This window comes from Elephantulus edwardii, unplaced genomic scaffold, assembly GCF_000299155.1.
Source record: "Elephantulus edwardii isolate Elephantulus edwardi_28Jun2011 unplaced genomic scaffold, EleEdw1.0 scaffold00271, whole genome shotgun sequence".
Taxonomy (NCBI): domain Eukaryota; kingdom Metazoa; phylum Chordata; class Mammalia; order Macroscelidea; family Macroscelididae; genus Elephantulus; species Elephantulus edwardii.
In genome coordinates, this window is record NW_006400021.1 from 2,026,565 (window position 1) to 2,046,674 (window position 20,110).

General features: G+C 41.1%; 1 protein-coding gene across 2 annotated transcripts in view; it reads left to right on the forward strand.

The window, feature by feature from the left end:
* OCLN (occludin) overlaps positions 1-20,110 on the forward strand; it is a 64,653-nt gene that overhangs the window by 26,723 nt on the left and 17,820 nt on the right. The window lies entirely within an intron of this gene.

The window sequence follows — 20,110 nt, forward strand, 5'->3', positions numbered from 1 at the left end:
AGTATGGTTAGAGTGAGATCATCTAATCCACCTCGGTAAATTTCCAGACAAGGAAGCTGAGGGTCTGGGAAGTTGCTTCACTAACAAGGTGATGAATTATTGCTGTGGTCACATGATGAGTTAAGACCTGAAATTTAGACTCTCATTATTCTGTACTCTTTTCAGTGTAAGACATTAAACTGATTCTGGTTTTTATATTATGTTTTAATAAATTTGACAATAAAGCTTAAGAAGGTATTATCAAAGAAATAAAGGAGGCCATGGTCTATGTGATTACTTGCTGTGCATCAGAGACCTGGCCAGTGACCAAGGATGACAGAAGAAGAACTGATGCCTTCCGATTGTGGTGCTAGACAAGAGTCTTGAACATACCGTAGACCACCAAGAAAATAAAGAGGGCTGTCTTGGAGAGAATGAAACCAAATTTCTCCTTGAAGGCTAGGATTCTGAAGCCCCATCTTACATTTTGTGGGCATGTAGCTTGGAGAGAGACCAGTCCTTGGAGAAGGACATCCTGCTTGGAAGGGAGGAGGTACAGCGTAGGAGAGGAATACTCCAGATGAGATGGATTGATACATTAACTGGGGTAGTGGAGGTAGGTGTGTTGGAGTCAGTGAGACTGACTCAGGACAGAGCGGCTTCAGAGCTGTTGTAGATAGGGTTGTTATGAGAAGCAGGCAACTCGATGGCACATAACAACAACAACAACATTTGCAAATAAAATGATGAGTAATGTTAGAGCTTATACTTTTGGAATTTTATCCCAATCTATGTAGTGTATTTAGTTTTCAAAACCATTCCAGATTGATTTACGTTTTGGGAATGTGTGTATAAATAAGAATCAAAATAGGAATTCATGTATCTTAGCCTAGTGGTAAGCAGCTGCACTGCAATCTCAAAGGAATACAGAATCCACCAGCTGTTCTGCTGGAGAAGAATGGACAGTATCCTTTCTTGTGATTTATTGCCTCTGAAACCTGGGTCGGTTGCAACTCTGTGGCACCATGATAACCAGCACCATGTCCTACGGGAAGCTGTAGTGTCTCAGTGGTAAGAAATCACACTGCCAGTGTAAAGGTACGTGGTGTGAATCTACCATCTGCTTCATGGGAGAAAGATCTGAAGTCTCCTCTCATGTGATTTACTGCCTCTAAAAACTTGTTGAAGGGTTAGCTATGGGTTGGTTTTGACTTTATGGTAAACAACCACCACCACCATGTCCTACAGGGAATTCTGGTGACTTAGTGGTAAGAAGCTGCACTGCCAACCAAAAGGCATAACTCTACCAGCTTTTATGCAGGAGAAAGATAGGCAATCTCTTTCTGTGTGAGTTATTATGTACGTCAAGTCAACTACAACTCATAGCAACACTATGAACAAGAGCTCTGAACTCTGCCCTATCCTGAGCCAATCTCACTATCTCTGATACACCTGTCCACATTACCATGTAACTGTGTCAACCCATTGTCTCCTGTAGTGATCCTCCACCTTTCCAAGTGTGCTGTCCTCCAAGTACTGGTCCCTCCTGGGAACGTGCCCAAAATATGTGACAGAGCTTCAGAATCCTTGCTTCCAAGAATCACCTTGGTTTCACCCTCTCCGAAATAAACCTGTTTGCTCTCCTGGCAGTCCATTGTATATTCAATAATTCTTCTCCAGCACCATAGCTCAAAGACATTGATTCATCTTCTGCCATCATCAGTCATTGTCCAGCTCTCTGTTGCATAGCATGTAACTGTGAAGACCATGGCATGGATCGGGTGCACTTTAATCTTTAGACTGACATCATTGCTCTTTAGCACTCTGATAGCAAAGTTTCCTAGTGAATTTGTCTTTTAATTTCCTAACTGCTAGTACTGAGAATGTTGAGTATGGATCCGAGTGGAATGAAATTGTTAACCGTCTCAGTATCTTCTCTATCGATCATAATGCTGCCATTTGGCCCGGTGTTGAGAATCTTTGTTTTCTCTACAGTCCACATTAAAGACTGTAGCCCTTTACCTTGTGCAGCAAACATTCCATGATCTCCTCAGTTCTGACAAGCAGTGTTGTGTTATCTGTGTAACGCAGGTTGTTGATGAGTCTTCCTCCAATCCTAACACCACATTCTTCTTAATAGAGTCCAGCCTAAATGATATGTTCCATATGTAGATTGAAAATGTATGGAGAAAGGACACATCCCTGATGCATTCCTGTCTTGATTTTGAACCATGCATTGCTTTCTTGCTCTATTCAGATGACTGCTTCCTAGTTCTAAGTATAGGTTTATAATGAAATGTGCAAAGAGCTGGAGTCAGAAAATCAATAGATGAACTGACTTGGCATTTCTCGGGGTGGAGGAACTGAAGAACAAATTTGAGCCTTGAGTTCCAATACTTAAAGGTGCTATGGGAAGATAGTGAATTATCCAGGAAACATCAAAAAAAGATGGAAGATGGGAATGATTTTATGAAACAATGTGAATGGAGAATAATGTGAAACACTTGTATACAAACTTTGTAAGCAAACCAATATAAAATAAAGAAAAAGAAGATAGGAGGAGTACACAGAGTCACTGTATCAAAAAGAATAACACAGAAGAATTTCATGAAACAATATATGATAAAGAGGAAATGGTGATGAAGAAGTTCAAGCTGCTCTGAAGGAATTGGCAAAAAAAAAGGTTCCAGGAATTGAAGCAGCACCACTTCACATATTTCAGTAAACAGATGCAGCCTTGAATGTGCCCATCAGATTATGCTAGGATATCTGGAGGACAGTTACCTAGTCAACTGACTGAAAGATAACCATATTTATTTCCATTCCCCTAAAAAGGTGATCCAGCAGAGTGAGGAAATGACGAGATAATATATTACGGGCAAGCAAAATCTCGATTATCTAAAATCAACTGAAAAAGTACATCAGCACAGAACTGCCAGAAATTCAAGCTGAGTTTAGAAGAGGTGGTAACACTAGGGACATTATTGCCAATGTTAAATGGATCTTGGAAGCAGGAGTGGCATCCACTTCCGTAAATAGCTTGCCTCCTGAAACCCTTTGAACCTGGAGCAAGGATGAAAGTCATGCAAGTGTCAAGGACTTTCGTTCATAGGGTCACTATGAGTAGCCTACGACTGGAGAGCACTTAACAACAAATGGATCTTAGCTGAAAGCAAAGAGTACCAGAAGAATGTTTATTTGTATTTTATTGACTATGCAAAAGCATTTGACTCTGTGGAGCACAACTAATTGTGGCTAACATTGAGAAGAATGAGAATCCCCAAAAGCACTTGATTATTTCTCATGCGAAACCTGTGTGATTTTATTGCCCCTGAAAATCTCTGGAGAGTCAGCTGTGAATCAGTTCTGACTCGAGTAACAACCACCAATCATTTCCTAAAGGGAAGTCTGGTGGTATAGTGGTAAACAGTTGTACTGCAAACACTGAGTCAGGAGGTTCTAATCCATCAGTTGTTCTGCAGGATAAAGATGAGCACTCTTCTCTCTTGCGATTTATAGCCTCTGAAAAACCTTCTAGAGGGTCAGCTATGAGTCAGTTCTGACTCAATGGCACATAACAACAGCTCTTTCCTAAGCAGTCATTATAGATCAATCACTCCCTGTTATTTATCATTATCCTTACAGGAGGGTACGTTTATTTTACAGAAGGATAAATAGGATTTTTTTTTTTTTTTAGGATAAATAGGATTTTACCATTTACCTCAGACATGACAGATATTGAACAGCAGAAAAAGTGTTTTAACCCAAATATTTATTTTTATGACTTTTGGGTTTTGGTGTCATTTCCCCTCTTCCTCCTTTTAGCTTCTATTTCTTTGTTAGGAAAATAATACTTAGTTAATAGATCTTCTGGGACTAAAATGAGTGATGTATGTATAAAGTGCCTTTGAAGATGGTGCAACTTAGAGCAAGGTTTTGCTATATTGTTTATGGGGTTTCAGTGAGTCCTGGTTGACAGCACCTAACAACAAAATCACAAATCAACTGATTTGTATCAGGAGTGGGAGTAAACATAAATGTAGAGAGGACAAATCGTGCCACAAACTTGTTTCTCAGCTGTTGCCTGTTAGTAAATATAAGTTGTTTAATAAGGTCCTATTTTTATACATGAAATGCAGTACTCACATCTATAAAAACGATGTTCAATATGTTGTTTGTTATGTGCCGTCGAGTCGTTTGCGACTCATAGCGATCCTATGCACAACAGCCCTAAACCCTGCTCTATCCTGTGCCAATCGCATTGCCTCTGACACACCCATCCCGATCACCCCAGTCACCGAATCAATCCATCTCATAGAGGGTCTTCCCCTCCTGCGCCGTCCCTCCACCCTCCCAAGCATGATGTCCCTCTCCAAGGACCTGTCTCTCCTTACAACATGTCCAAAGTATGTCAGATGTTGTTCAATATGTAGGCAATCCTTTTTCTTGGATTTAGGATTTTATGTTGTGAAGCAACATTTTACCTGTCCAGGTCAGAGCTAGTGAAGATAAGGTGCTGGGTGTAGAGGAAAGACAACATCCCTGATTGCTGTCTGACCTGACCCCTGCCCTTTGTAGTCAGCCTTGGATACAAATTTTTGCTTATATTGGATTCTTAGTGAAGTTAATTTATTTGTCCCAAAGTGCTCACATAATAGTTCTCCATTTGTAAATGGAAAAATAAAAGTTCTGTTTATGATATGCAAAAAAGCCTAATAAATTTCAGCTAGAATAATTGTTTATATTTACAATGACGAGTTTTAATGAGGAGGACTTGTTGAGTACCATCAAGTTGGAGCTGACTCATAGCTGACCTTCTGGCATATTTTCAGAGGCAGTTGCATGGGAGGAGATTGTCCATCTTTCACCCGTGGAGGAGCTGGTGGATTTGAACTGTGTACCTTTGCACATGTTGCAAGGAGGGACCAGTCCTTGGAGATTGACATCATGCTTGGGAGGGTGGAGGGACAGTGCAGGAGGGGAAGACCCTCTATGAGGTGGATTGGTTCAGTGACTGGGGTAATCAGGGTGGGGCTGTTGGAAACAGTGAGATTGGCACAGGATAGAGCCGGGTTTAGGGATGTTGTACATGGGGTCGCTATGAGTTGTAGGCAACTTGACGGCACATAACAACAACAACCACCACCTTTGGGTTGGTGGCTTGGTTCCTTACCACTAAGTCACTAGAGCTCCCTTTCCAGTTTGCTTCCGTTGAGCTAGAGCTTGCTTATAGCTGATCCTCCTTCCGTTAAGTTTCCAAAGCTTTAAATCACATGGGAGAGTGCCCATCTTTCTCCTTCAGAGCTCCTGGTGGATTAGAACCACCAGAGAGGCAGTGCCGCTCCCTCCAGATTTAGTCTGGGCCCCAAAAATGTAAGTACATTTATTGTTGGTTGTAGATTAATATTCCTTTTAACCATTCTGCTAAAGGTTTGTCAAACAGTTGTCTTTTTCAAGGGTGTAGTCAGGCCCTGCTTTTTATCTCCCTTTATACATAGGAGGAAAGAGAGATGCTCTGGGGTAGTGACTGGGACAGGCAAGTGGTGATAATGAATGTTAGGCATCTGATGAAATGTAATTAGCTTCCTTATTGTCAAGGAGCACAAGTATTCTTTGTTGTTGGTATGCTCTCACTCCCAGAAAGAATTCTGCTGTTTATCTGTGGCCACAGATGGAACAAAAAATGGTAGAAAAGTAGAAGTGTCCTGTCTACTGACTTTTAGAAAGCATACAGAATTGGGTGCTTGGGGCCTTCTCACAGCACCGCTGTGAATGAAGGAATGTGAGAACAGACCAGGAGAGCCAAGTCAGAGTGTAGGCTAGAAATGAGGAGTGTAGGCTAGAAAGGTTGAGTGTCTCTTGTGGCTCCTGAAAGCAGGATTCCTAGGTTTTCAGCACTAAACAGAATTGAAACAACCCCTAGCTGATCATCCAGATTCCAGACTTTCAGAAGCAGTAAAATTGCACAGGAGGAGACTGTCTGACCTTCCATAGAGCAGCTGGTGGATTCGAACCATCTGCCTTTGAGATTGCAGAACAGCTTCTTACCAATAGGCCACCACAGTTTCCTAAATAGAATTAATGTATCTAAAATTAATTGTAGGTATATTAGTCAAAACTGTTATCATGCAGTGGATGCCCTGGTTCAGCCTCCCTTGTCAGGATGAAGAATTGAAACATGTGGGAGACAACAGAAGATTGGCTGTGGACAGATCCCCTGATTTGGGCCTGGTTATGTCCCACTGGAAAGAATTCTTGCATAGACTGAGTCTTTGATAGAGTTCATGGTTGAGAAGAAAGGTGAGGAGACTGGATGAAGGAGACAGTTTTGTTAAAAATGATAGGTCTAAAAAAATATAAAAAGATATGTTTCAGAGAAAGACTCTTGAGATGGGTTGATATCTGGAAGTAAAAGAATGGAAAAAGAAATTGGGTCATGTGAGCCATGCGCTAATGTAAGGGGCTGGCTCTGCATTGTGGTGTTTCTGGGCTTGAGTGTGGGCCAATGGGATGATGTCACAGAGTGGGCAGATTTGACCTGTTGTTCTTGACATCACTCAGGTGCCTAAAACACTAATTAGGCGCTTGGGGGAGGGGGCAGCCTTTACCTAGCATGTCAGGGTTGAGGCCATGTGTCTAATGCTATCTGTTCTTGGTTTAGATGACTCTTAGCTTTTATTACACATGAGTTTCTGCCTCTCTTATCTCACTGGTATTGGTCTCATTTCCCTCTGCCCCATATCTCACCTCAGTTCTGTCTGACTGTCTTATTATGACACCAACATAAATAAGGTATGGTTATCTGTACCTTGAAGGGGAATTTTACCCTACATCTTCAAACCTTAATGAGTATCAGGGTCAGCTGGGGGATTCCTTAAAGCAGATTTCTGTGTAGAGCCCCTGACCTCTAAATGGCTTTTCAACATGATAAGCCCAACTAGCATTTGAGCTAATGGAAAGATAGGGCTTTTTCTGCAGAATAAAAAAAAATGTAGCAATCTGTTTCTGTAAAGAAGATCTTCTGGAACAATTCTAGCCCCATCCTGTAGGGCTGCTGTTAGTCAGAATCAATTTGATGGCAATGAGTTGGAGTGGTTTTGGTTTTGGTTGTTATTAAAAGCTTTTCTCACGTCATGGCATACTTAGAAAATGATAATGTTTTGCAGCACACCTGGATAAATTGAAGGGAATTTAAAACTCTAGATGGGTTCACACCCAAAGGTTACTAGTCCATGGGCTCTGAGGACAAAGGCACATGTGTTGCTTTTGTTGAGGAGTTCACATAAAAGACATACATATTAAGCTAACCTACAGAACAGGTTGGAGGCAGGAGTGGCATCCACTTCCTAAATAATATGCCTCTGGAAACTCGATGAATTTTGAGAAATGATGATAGTTACAGAAAGGCTTCAGGTCTTTTTGCTCATAGTGTCACTATGAGTCTTACTTGACTCAATGGCAGTCAATAACAACAGTAAGTACAGGTGGTTCCTGGGTATGGACATTTAGCTGTGGACAATTACCTGCCCTTGAATATGTAAATTTGCCCTAACCTTGAAACAAGACTTTGAAGCAGTCCATTCTGGTTTATATCCCTTTCAGAGAATTTGCATTTCTACCCCAAACTAAACCACACCACCTTCAAATCTGATCAGATCTTTGTTGGAGAAGAGTACCGAACATTCCATAGACTGCTGAAGAACAGATGTCTTGGAGAAAGTACAGCCAGAGTGCTCCATGGAAGCAAGGATGATAAAACTTCATCTCACAAACTTTGGACATGTTGCTAGGAGCGGGCTTTTCCTTGGAGAGGAACATCATGCTTAGAAAAGCAGAGGGTTAATGAAGGACAGGAAGGCTTTCAGGTGGATTAACACGGTGACTGCTGCAATGGGCTCTAGTGTGTCAGGAAATGTGAGGATGGCGTAAGATAGAACAGGGTTCAGGTCTGTTGTTTATAGGGTCGTATGAGTCATACTTGACTCAACAGCACCTAACAAGAATACCAGACCAAACGAAACCACCTTCAAATCCAGTCAGATCTTTAGGAAGCCAGTTGCCTCATTTTTCTCCTTTCGAGCAGCTGGTGGATTTGAACTACTGATCTTCTGGTTTGAAGTTAAATCCTTTTATCATCGCACCACCTGGACTTTTCATTTGTACTCCAGATACACTGAATCAGAATCTACACGAGATCTGAATGTGATTCTTACTTTATTCACTAGGATTTCCATTTATAGAGTAAGGAGCCTTAAGTGAGATAACTGATGGGTAAGGGTCATTCAGTGAGTATTTTTTCTCCACTCTCCCCCCACCCCTAGTACTTATTAAAGTCATGGATTCTAAGGAGTTTCAGAATTCAGGTTTTCTGCTACATACAGATAGCCTCAAGAGTACGAATGACATCTGTTCCTAACTTACTGTGTAGGTAAATTGGACCTACATCCTGTTTGTTCTTATTTAGCCACATGTAAGGAGTGGCACTGTCAATCCAAAGGCAGGTGGTTCTAATCCATAAACTGCTGCAAGGGAGAAAGGTGGGCAGTCTCCTGTCCTGCAGTTTATAGCCTTTGAAAACCCACTGGAGGGTTAGTTATGATTCTGCTCCAATTTGAGGGCAATAAGATGAGTTTGTGTAAGAAGAAACCCAGTAGTGTAATGGGATAAGTGGGCTGCTAACAGAGAGACTGAGAGTTCAAACCTACCCGCCATCCCACCAGAGAAATATGAATCAGTCTTCTCTAGTTAACGTGGTTTTTTTGTTTTGGGTTTTTTTTCCGCTCCCAGTTAATGTTTACAGTCTTGGAAGCCAAGTAAGGCAGTTCTACTCTGTTATGTAGTGTGAGTTTCTGTGTTGGAATTGATTTGAAAACTAGTTTGGGTTAGTGAAAGATTAGCAAACTTTTCAAGAACTAATTTCAATTTCCTCCTGCTCCCACCCATCAAATTGTACAACCCGATGATTAATCCCCATCTCCCCCTGCACATCCACATCCCTCTGCTTCCAGCCTCTCCCACCCCTCTTGGATCCTTATACTCATTCTACAGTATGGTTTTATACAATATTTAACCTTGTGGGACTGAGTTAGTTCACTCAGCATAATGCTTTCCAGTCCTTCCCAAGTTAGAGGTAATAATTTACAAAGTCATTGCTTCAACATGCTGCATAGTGTGTGAATGTACCATAATTTGTCAATCCATTCATTTGCGGTTGGACATCTGGGCTGTTTCCATGTTCTTGTGGTGGTGAATAAAGCTGCTATGAACATCAGTGTACAAGTCTCCATTTGTGCCTCAATTCTCATTTTCTCAGGGTACATTCCAAGTAGTGGAATAGCTGGGTCATATGGAATGTCTGTGTGTTCAGCTTTTTGAGAAAGTGCCAAACTGTCTTTCAGAATGGTTGGACCATTTTACAATCCCCCCAGCAATGTATAAGAGTTCCTTTCTCGCCACATCCTCGCCAACATTTATTATTTGCTGCCCTGTTTAACTTTGCTACAATTACTGGAGTGAGTTGGTACCTCATTGTGGTTTTGATTTGCATCTCTTATTGCCAGTAGTTTTGAGCATTTTTTATGTGTCTGTCTGCCATTTGAATAACTTCCCTTGTGAAAAATCTTTCCATGTCTTTTGCCTATTTTTTAATTGGGTTATTAGTCTCTTTCTTGTGGAGGCCAAGGAGTACTTAAATTTTGTAAATGAACTAGTAGAGAATTTTAAAAAAATAAAAAAAGTATATAAACAAAAAAACCACCAAGACAAGTTTTCAATGATACCTAAAATAAGAAGTTGTACAAACAGAGCAAGAGAACATTGTGTGGCTTAAAATCAAGAATGGCAGCAATCCCAGAGGTGAATGGTTCAAATCTACCGCATGCTCTGCTGGAGAAGGAGGGACAATTTCCTCCTACACCAGTCAGATCTGATTTGACTATACACACACACACAAATAATTTTAAAAAGGGGGGGAAATATCAAGAAAGGCATGCATCAGGGCTGTATCCTTTCTCCATACCTATATGTTGAACATGTCAATCAAGAAGCTGAACTTTTTGAAGGAAAAGTGTGATATCAGGATTAGAGGAAGACTCAACAACCTGTGTTATGCAGATGATGCAGCCTTGCTTGCTGAAAGTGAAGACGACTTGAAGTACTTGTTGCAGAAGGTCAGAGACTACAGTCTTCAATGTGGATTACATCCCGACATCAAGTAGACAAAGATCCTCACCACAGGGCCAATAGGCAACATCAGCATAGATGGAGAAGTAGTTGAAATTGTCCATAATTTCATATTACTTGGGCTCACAATCCACACCATTAGTACCAGCAGTCAAGAAATCAAAATACCGGATTACACTGGAAAAGTCTGCTTTCAAGGACTACTTCAAAATACTGAAGTGCATGCTGTCAGCTTAAAGATTGAGGTACATCTGATTCAAGCCAGGGTCTTTTCAGTCATCTGCTAGACATCTGAGAGCTAGACAGTGAATAAGGGTGACAGAAGGAGGATTGGTGTCTTTGAGTTATGGTGCTGGAGAAAGAGTTCTCAGTGTCTCATGGACTGTCAAAGAACAAACAGGAAGTAGGGGCATCTGTGAGTATAAAATATAAAGAAACAGGAAAAACAAGTTAGGCCACTTACTATTCAGAGAACTTGTAGTACAAGGACACATGGCAGGTGAGGGTGGAACACACAGGTTGTAAAATTGGAGATGAGACTTTGAGATTAAGGTGCTCCTCCCTCTGACATCCCTGTCTTTCTCCACTTTAATAACCAAACAGGAAAAGTCCATTTGTTTTCCTTTTCAAGGTGGTGTGGTTCTGCACTCTTCCGAAGGAGAGGCACCTGGTGGCTGAAACGTGTTCATAGTAATTTCATGTCAAAAGTTGCTGTTTATTAGGTTAATGAGTAAATGGATTCATGTTATGTCTTATGTATGAAGTGTAGTTTAAGGGGTGAGTGATGAGAACAAACTTGCTTTGTTAGAGTCAATTCCCAGACAAAATGGATACTTCAAGCCATGCTTTAATTTCCTGAGGTGACAGTTTGTTATGCTGGAAAGATCTGAGATTTGGAATTATGGGGACCATGGTTTTCAAATCACACTCTCTACCCTTTGTTACCTTTGTTGTTGTTATGTGCTGTTGCACTGAAACTGACCCATAGTTGACTCTCCAGCTGGTTTTCAGAGCCAGTTAGTTAATCTCACAGGAGGAGATCGTCCATCCTTCTTCCTTTGAACAGTTGATGGATTCAAACCATGTGCCTTTGGGATAGCAGCGAAGCTTCTGACTAGTAGACCACCAGAGTTGCCTTAAGGACAGTAATACTACTGCAAAAGCTCAATCTACTCATCTGAAAATAGAGTTAATTATACCTCATGGAGTAGTAGTGGTAGAAGGATGAACAAGTCCAGGTTTTGCCTGCCATGTGACAGATACTCAGTGTATGATTTTTCCTGTTTTCTTAAACATAGATGACTTTTTCCACATTGCTAGACCACTTGGATGTCGGTGACTCTTTATAACATATCTAAATGAAGATGATGGAGGTGAAAATGAGGCTATTGAATTAGTATTCTTTTTTTGCTATGTATTGTTGATTCCCATTCAGAGTGACTCCAGTGTAACAGTAGAAGAGTCCCTTTAAGTTGCCTCTGCAGTCGTTGTCACCGGACCAGGTCACCAGTTCTTTCAGCCTTTGAGTACCATCACAACGGGATTTGAGCCACCAACCTTGTGGTTAGGAGCCCACGGCTTGTCCTTTGTGATGCCACCAGAGCATCTTAATAGTTTCATAATGCTGTTGTTGTTGTTGTGTGTCATCGAGTCGCCTGTGACTCATAGCAACCCTATGTACAACAGCCCTAAACTCCGCTCTGTCCTGTGCCAATCGCACTGTCTCTGACACTCCCATCCCAATTATCCCAGTCACTGAATCAATCCACCTCATAGAGGGCCTTCCTCTCCTGCGCCATCCCTCCACCCTCCCAAGCATGATGTCCCTCTCCAAGGACCGGTCTCTCCTCACAACATGTCCAAAGTATGTTAGACGGAGGCTCGTAATCCTTGCCTCCAAGGAGCCACCCAGTTTAACCCTTTCCAGGACAAATCTGTTTGTTTTCCTAGCAGTCCATGGTATTCTCAGTATTCTTCTCCAGCACCACAGCTCAAAGGCATCACTTCTCCTTCTATCCTCCCTGGTCATTGTCCAACTCTCTGATGCATAACAAGTGATTGCGAAGACCATGGCCTGTATCAGATGCACTTTAGTCTCCAGAGAGACACCATTGCTCTTCAGTACTTTGGAGAGGTCCCTAACAGCAGACTTTCCCATGGCAATGCGCCTTTGAATTTCCTGGCTGCTGGTGCCAAGACTGTTGACTATGGAGCCAAGCAAACTAAAGCTGTGTACAATCATGATCACTTCACCATCCATCCTGATGCTGCCAATCGGTCCAGTGGTGAGAATCTTTGTCTTCTTGACATTGAGCCTCAATCCATATTGTAGGCTGCAGTCCTTGACGCTCTACAGCAGGCGCTTCAGGTCCTCCTCAGTTTCAGCAAGCAGGGTTGTGTCATCCGCATAACGCAGATTGTTGATAAATCGTCCACCAATCTTGACCCCACATTTCTCCTCATAGAGCCCAGCCCCCCGGATAATCTGTTCTGCATATAGGTTGAAAAGGTATGGAGATAGAATGCATCCCTGGAGTACGCCCTTCCCAATTTTGAACCATGCAGTGTTCCTTTGCTCTGTTCTGACGACTGCTTCCTGGTCCAAGTACAAGTTTCACATTAGCACAATCAAGTGTTCTGGGATTCCCATTCTTCTCACAGTCAACCATAGTTTGTTCATAGTGCTACTGTAACAAAATAGCACGAATTGAGTGGCTTATAAAAACAAGACATTTTATTGTCTTGCACTTTTGAGAGCAAGAAATGCAAATTAGTAAAGACCATGTTGATTTCTTCTGAGGCCTCTGAACGAGAAACTGTTCATGCCTGTTGGCTTGTGGAGGTGGCTTGCATGGGATACTTTTTCTGTGTCCTGTCTTTGTGTATCTTTCATAAGGGTGTGAGTATTAGAGGATTTCCACTATGGCCTTACATTAGCTTAACTGATGATATCTTAAAAAAACCTCACTACCAAGTGAAGTCATATGCACAGGGACAGACACAATTCAGGTCTATAATATAACAATTGTTACCACAACTTTTTACTTTTGCTTAGTCCAGGTTGCAGGTGAAATAGATTTGATTGGCGGTGCATTTTTGCCTGAGTTAGTTTTGGGATAGAGAAAAGATCTCTGCCTCCCACCCCCTTTTTTGACCCAAAATAGTATATATATAACCTTGTTATCTTTGACTTCAGGTGGTCAAGATGGAGAGGTTGTTCCTGTGTACATAGCTTTCACATGTGCTTGTAAAGATCCATCTTGACCCCACGTGAGAAAGACAGAGGCCCTGGAATATCTCCAGGTATTTGGAGGCGAGAGCACCCTCCTTGTTTTCCCTTTGGGATTTAAGATGTTTTCTTCCACTCTCCATGAGCTACTCATGTATTACAAAGACTTTCTTCCACAAGTAACTTAAAATCAGAGCACTTCTAAAACTTTTTTAAAGTGTCCTTGTGATAATTACTTCTTGTAAAGATGTTCTGAAATCATATTTACTTCATTTCAACATTTCATTGTTAAAACTCAAATCTTAGTACGACATCTCTCTGGTTAATTATTAATGATGCTTAAACAGGATCTGTGTAAGTGCTTTTCCTTTTATAAAACTCACTCAAAGTGAGTCAGAGTCACTTGTTGGTTGAGGAACTTGGCTTTTCTTTATCTTCTTAGCCTCAGCATGTCTCTGTCTTTCTGCTGGCTTTTGTCTCTCCCTTTGGTGGGAACGGAGTGACTTTAGATCTAGGAGTTTCTGAAAATCTACCTGTTGTCATGTGCTTTCAAGTCGGAACCAATATATCTCTGACCCTCCAGAGGGTTTTCAGAGGCTAAAAGTCACGCAGGAGGTGTTGCTGGTCCTTCCCCTGTGGGGCATCTGGTGCATTTCACCTCCTGCCGTTGAGTTGGCAGTGCAGTTCTTTACCACTAGGCCACAAGAGCTCCCTAAGAAGATCTTTGTCATTATCCACCATCAAGTCAGAACCAACTCATAACTAACCTTCCAGTAGGTTTTCAGAGGCACTGAATCAGACGGGAAGAGATTACACATCTTTGCCCACGGAACAGATGGTGAATTTGAACCCTGACCCTTTGAACTGGCTTTGTACTCCTATCACTAAGCCATTAGAGCTCCCTAAGAAGATTCTAGGAAAATAACTAAGCAGTTAAGGAAAATTGTTTGGGAGCCTCTGCTGTCTGGATTTCTGCACTCCCTTCACTTGAGTCCTCTCCATCTTAGAAAAGTGGAGTAGTAGATTTGCTTGTCCTTACATGAGGCTTAAAATGAATAAGGACGACAGAAGAAGAATTGATGCCTTTAAGCTGTGGTGTTGGAGAAGAGCACTGTAATTGATGGCCAAGACAACAAACAGATATGTCTTGGAGAGGCTGCAACTGAGTGCTCTTCGGAGGCAAAGAGATAAAGCTTCGCCTCACATACTTCAGGCATGTTACTGGGAATGACTATTTCTTGGAGAGGGAGTGATGCTGGGAAGTGGGAGGCAGGGTTAGTGAAGGAGAGGTAGACCCTCAACTAGGTAGGTTGACATGGTGACTGCAGCAGTGGGTTCTAGTGTGTCAGGAAGTGTGGGGAAGGCACAGGATAGAACAGAGTTCTGATCTGTTGTTCATAGGGTCGCTATAGGTCATACATGACCTAGCAACATGAGAGACATCTCTGCTTTAGAGCAACATCTGTATCATTTGTTTTTCTAAATTGTGAATCTTAAAGTTTTTAGTTTTGCTTAATGCTTGCTGTTGTTAAATGTCATGCAATTGACCAAGACTTAACAGCAGCCCTGTAAACGACAGATCAGAACCTTGCCATGTTCATGGTCTGTGCCATGTTCAACCTCATTGGTGTAGTCATTGTGTCAATCCATCTAGATGAGAGTCTTCCTCTTTCTCTGTCCCTCCACTTTGCCAGCCTGACATGTCTCTCCAAGGACTGATTCCTCCTGAGAATATGGTCAAAGTAAATGAGACAAAGTTACACCATCCTTGCCTCTAAGTAGCACTCTAATTGCACTTCCTCCAAACATACTGTTTGTTCTTTTGCAACCTCAGTACTCTTTGACAACACCACCAATCAAAGGCATCAGTTTTTCCCCCCTCAACTTTCACATGCATAGGAAGCAAATGAAAAGACTGTCACTTCAGGCACACCTTCATTTTTAAACTGACATCCTTTCTCTTGAACACTTTGAAGAGCAGGTTTTCCCTATGCAACATTTCTTTTGCTTTCTTAACTGCTGCTACCACCATCGCTGTTGATGGTGGATCCAAGGAGAATGAAAACATTGACAACTTCAGTCTTCTAACTTATGTTCTTTACCCTACTGTACACGCAGTTTCCAGAGCTGCTTTCAAGTTGTATGTTGTACGTTATGTAGTGTCTAGTGAGGACTAACTCATGCCAACACTCTAGAAGGTTTTCAAAGGCTCTAAATGGAACAGGAGGTGATTGCCTGTGCCTCTCCCTTGAAACAGCTGGTGGTTTTGAATCTTCTGCCTTTGGTTTGGCAGTGCCACTCCTTACCACTTAGCCACCAGAGCTTCCTGCTCTCACGTTACTTAAGGAAAAGTGTTACTGTTTGTTAATTACATTTAAAAGGCTAAATTTTGCCTCACACTCTGTATCTTTAAAATTTATTGTACTTAATGAAATGAGTATCATTTTTCAAGAGCTTTAGCTTTGAGTTTTGTGGGCTGGCTACAAACAGTGCAACTGAGAAATCTCATTTATCATATAATAGAGTGCACAGGTTGGGGACTCCATGTTTAAGTTACTAATATCTCTTCACCTTCTTTTTACTGGATTTTTTTTGGGGGGGTGGGTTGTTGTTTTTTTAAGCAACAAGTACTAGGCTTATTCTTACTTCACATTGCTACCTGTGAAAAAACATTAATAATATGCAGATGACTTTACCAACTTCACAAGGGAGAATTGTCCTCATCAATAACATCCATAATCCCTAATAGGTCAGACATGCTTGCCACCCCTGGCTCCTGACTCTGCTGAGCTTTTTGTTGTTGCATACCATCGAGTTGGAACTGACCAGTCGATTTTCAGAGGCAGTAAATCACAGGGGAGGCTGCCCATTTTTCTCCCATACTGTAGCTGGTTGCTTTGAACCATGTTCCTTTGTTTTGGCAGCACAGTTCCTTGCCACTAAGCCATCAGAGTTTACCTTCTGCTAATTACCAGGTAGGAAATTCATTGTAAATGACCACACAGTTCGGAATTTCTTTTGACTCACGGTTTTGGGGTTTATTGGGGAAACAGGTTGGAGTAGGGGAAAACAAATGATATCACACAGTGGAAATCCGGGTTCAGTAATTAGCAATCCCACGCTAGATCAACAGCAAGATACAGTCCCTCAGTTCATTTAGATGGCTTCTCAGTCAACAAGAAAATAGCAAGGTATGGTCCCTTAATTAATCAAGGCAAATAAGTCAAATAAAAATCAAAGCTTCTCAGTCAGCAGGAACCTAGGACCCCTACTTTCTCACCTTCTTCTTTCTTGGTATCACAGTTCCCAAACTCTGCTGCTGAATCTTCTCAATGTAGTGGTGACACTAGCCAGTCCCCTTGAGGGTAGACTTACCATGCCCATTTAGGAAGAAATAGCTCATGCAGCTGTTGATGTTGTAGGTGGGCTGTCTGCTTGGAGGGCACCTGGAGCCTAGAGCCTCAGGGAGCTAAGTGTGAAACCCTACCACCACAGGACCATCAAATGCATTAGAGAGAAACAAAAATTTTAGCTTTTTTGTGAGAACAAAAAATAAAAAGAATTATTTCTATCTTGTTTTAGAAAAATATGTAAAAAAAATAAAAATGTGTCATGAAAACCTGTGTCAGAGTACAGAGTCACTGAAATTTGGAGATAAAAGTTATTTCAAAATGACACATATGACAAGATGCCTGGCTATCCACAGCATAGAAGTAGATCAGTAATAAATAAAGTAACCTTTATTTAGTCAGTGATTTTGAATTCTTAATTTATGCCAAGCATTGTGTTAGACTTTAGAGACTCAGAGAAAATGGATAGGAGACAGCCCAGTAAGAAGGCAGTGCATTGTAGCAGATACTTTAAGATTAGTTGACATTGAAATCACACATTATCACATTCCAGGTGCACATCCTTTGGCAAACTACCACAGCTTCCTTGGATTTGGAAAGAGAATAATATTTTCCTATAAGGTTGTGCCCATCTGATGACCTGTCAGTTCAGTATTTGACATGTTGTAAGCAGGCAGCAGTGGTGGCTTTAAGAACAGTTCACCATCTGATAGAATAATTGATCTGAAATTATGTGCATATTAGTAAGTAAATGTTCTACGTCACAGCCTTGAAAACCTGTGGAGCATTTCTACTCTCTACACATGAGATCATTTAAAGGCAGAATGACTCTTGGCAACTGTAAACAATAACAGCAAAATGCTTGTTACTGGTTTCAAAAGTATTCTGGTAAAGGTTTGTTTGCGTGGGGAGATAGCAAGACAGGTAGGTGCCTAGCCCAGCCCAGATTGCATGGATGGTGATAGGAGGAGGCAGCACTAGAGCCAAGGCTTGAAGCTCAGTAAGTCTTGGTAAAGGAAAGGGCTTTCCTGGCACGAGGACAGAAGACACCTTATTTCTGAAACTTTGGGGTTCAGGCTTATGAAAGTAGGACATCCTTGAGCTTTTCAGTTTCCCTGCTAATGTTGGAGTGAGGAGAAAAATGAGCAGAAATGTAAGTTTGTTTAAAAAAGGAAATATTTTTAGATTTTTAGATGTGACCTCTAGAATAAAAATAAACCTTGGTGGTTTATGAATAAGTATTAATAATTTGTAATGTGTAAGGAATCTGATGGAGAGCAACCTCTAGAAAATGAGAGGCAGTCTTCTGTAAAGATTTACAGCCTCAAAAACCCAGTGAGAGGTCGTGACATGTCGGAATTGACCAGAGATCAGTGGGGTTTATGTTATAAAGGTATATCATAAGAAGACTTGGTGACACCGTGGTTAAGTACTTAGTTGCTAACCAATAGGTCCATGGTTCAAACCCACCATCTGCTCTCTGTGAGAAAGTTGTGAGAGTTTATGCGTCTCTAAAGAGTACAGCCTTGAAACCAACTGGGACAGTTCTTCTCTGTCCGATCCCTTTGGTGTCTTTGTTTTGTTCTGAGTTATTAGGGCTTTAATGTGTTGAATTATTATTTTCTTTTTTAATGAAATCTGATACTTAACAGATTTCTGCAGAGTTTCCAGAGTAAGACATTATGTTGTGCATGGAGTCGCTATGAGTTGGATTCCACAGTGGCTACAACAAAGGAATTCACTGGGAGCCAAGAATGATTCCCACCCGTCCCCCGTGGTGGGTCTAAGCACACTCCTTGGCAACCCACCCACTGTTTTCCCAGTTGCTGCCAAATTCCACTTTCAAAGGAAAATTATTCCATTCCTTTCTGATTCACAGGAATAATAATCAGGAATACTTCTGTGTACTTTGAGGAGTGAGTAAACATCTTTTGGTATTTATTATTACAGTGATGGTCAGCAAAGGAACATGCCATATTTTGATTCTACATGGAATGAAAAACTCAGAGATATGTGTGTGTAGCAGAGAAAGGCCTTCTATTAATGCTGAGCCTAACTGCAAAGATTTATAATAGAAAAATAATCCGATTTAAAACCTCCTGTCACCTTCAGATACTTCTAAAGTTCTTTAATCAGAACCAGTGGCATTATTCTAGAATCTTACACTTCCTGAGTTTTTACTATGTTCAGAAGGTTCTGGGCTAAATGGGTTAACCTTGTCTTCTCACTTAATCATGAGGACAACTCATGAAGTGGGCAGTTGCTCTCTTTTCTTACAGATGAGGAGACAGAGGCTTTATAGAACCCCTAGTGTCAGAGTTGCAGTGAGCCCAGGCCTAAAGGAGTCCTACCTTCCCTATAGACAAAGTTGCTCTATTTCAGAGAAAAAACTTGAGGAATTACTTGTATTTCTTGCTTTATTCCTGCTGTAGCGCTCATAAGGAGCTCTGGTGGCCTAGTAGGTAAGGAACTGCACTGTCAACCCAAAGGCATGCAATTAATATCTACCAGCTGCTCTGTGGCAGGAAGATGGGCCGGCTTCTTCTGTACAATTTACTGCCTCTGAAAACCTAACCGAGGGTCAGCTATGGATTAGTTCCGACTTAATAGTACATTCACAGCACCACCATCCTATTTCTATTCCTTTATGTTTAAATAACCCTGTTATTATTTGCATTTAGCATTTTATTTTAAAATTAAAATTAGTGTTATTTTTTAATCAGTTGTAGAGCGATTGTTGTTAGCTGCCACTGAGTTAAGTTTATCTCATAGAGACTAGAGTTAAGTTCAACGCATAGAGATTCTATGAACAACAGATCTGAACCCTGTCCTATGCTGTAATTTGAAGACCTTTAGGCAAAATTTGGAGGGTTGGGTCTACTACATGAAATCTCATAGACTTAATGTTAGGAGTCTAGTTGGCTGTGATGCTTATATTGAACAAGACATCATTTTTAGTGCTATTTGTTTTGTAGGACAAATTCACCTTACAGATCAGTATGAAATAAGAGATAGAAGAAAAGACAACAATGGACCTGTACTGTGTAGATTATAAATAACAGAGTCATTGAGAATGGGTGTTATGTGAGAGCATAAATAACCCTTGTTAATAAGCTATAGTAAAGGTCAGTTCAAGCTGCTTAAGATGTTCTAGAGTTTTAACATTTCATATTTAGAGATAAATTGAAAAGCCCATATCTTTTGACCCAAATCAGTAGTTAATGCTATGACTCTAATATCAGTTTGTTAGAAATGCATATTCTTTTTTTTAAATTTGTTTATTTTTCATTTCAATGAACATCTACAGAGATTTTGGAATTCCATTCATTCATTGTTGCACCCTTCTCCCCGTCCTCCCTCCCCCCTCCCC